A 1290-nucleotide genomic window follows, 5' to 3' on the forward strand; every position below is an offset into this window, starting at 1 on the left:
GCAGCTCCAGCTGACCGCTGACAATGACCACTTTAAAGCTGCAGCCAGATGTCAGCTGAGGCTTCCCTCCAACAATGAGAATTATCCAGCCTAGCTCTTCCTGAATTCTTGGCAAAACAGAAACCGTGAGAAAAAATAAGTGATTATTGTTTTAAGTCACTACATCTTGGGGTGATTTATTACAAATCCCCGGAGTAACTGGTCCACCATCACCAAGTCAACACCAGTCCCCAGCTTCATTTATGCCACAAACTTTTACTGAGCATCTACTATATGCCAGGCCCTGGGCTAGGCTGGGGTACACTGGATGCACTCAATCCCTTGGGAACACAGATGAGTAAATACAAATGGCCACAGAAGATCTTATAACAAAATCCTAAGAGAGTCCAAAAAAGGGGTGATGATTTTCTTTCCTTCGTCAATAAGAACTCTTCATTCTTTCAATAAAATGTATTGCATGCATTCTGGGAACCAGTCACTGTGATCTGTGATAGACACTGGTGAAAACGCTCACTCCTACTCGCAAGGCCAACATCACAGGCTGAGGAGATAACATAGGGAAGGAAAGTGAAGACGGGGTAGCTGAATTTGGCACACTGTGACCTTAGTGAGAGCAGTTTCTGCAGAATGGTGAAAAGAGATAATAAATTAGAATAGAAAGAGGAAGCTGAGGCTACTGGGGTAGAATGTTTTCTTCAAAAATGTTAGTGGCTGAGGAAGACAGTAAGGTCAAGAGCTTGGTTCTCCTTCCCGCCTGTACCCCGGGTTCTGCCAGCTCTACTGGTTTCACCCCATGCTGGTCACTGCCTCTTCCTCATGGTCAGCAGACTGAGATCATCGGAAAGGCTGGCTAGCTTTTACTCTGAGAACTTCCTGGGTGGCACAGGCAAAGTCTGCAGGGCTGAGAGGCTGTCCCAGCCACACAGGCCCAGGATCTCTAACTTGTCAGCATCACCCAGTTGACCTAAGGACTGAGACAGTGGACCATGACATCAGGGCAGGGGACACTAGGTACTGGGGTCAAAGCCCACCGCTTCCTCTCGTATGTGATGGGGACAGAGCCGGGCACCCTCTAATCCTGGCACTGTTCTTTTAGCCCCCTGTGCCTCTTAGACACTGGTTCTATCTGAAGATCCATCAGGGATCAAACGATCCAGGTGGATTATTCAGGGAGGATATTCCAAGTCTCTGAGAACCCATCCAACATGGGCTCTGGCCAGGCTGAACGCCCGCAGGAGGGCTGGAGGGTCCGACAGCTGCTGGCTTGTGGGAGCTCCAGGGCGGCTGGGA

This window comes from Balaenoptera ricei, chromosome 12 (genome assembly GCF_028023285.1).
Source record: "Balaenoptera ricei isolate mBalRic1 chromosome 12, mBalRic1.hap2, whole genome shotgun sequence".
Classification (NCBI taxonomy): Eukaryota; Metazoa; Chordata; class Mammalia; order Artiodactyla; family Balaenopteridae; genus Balaenoptera; species Balaenoptera ricei.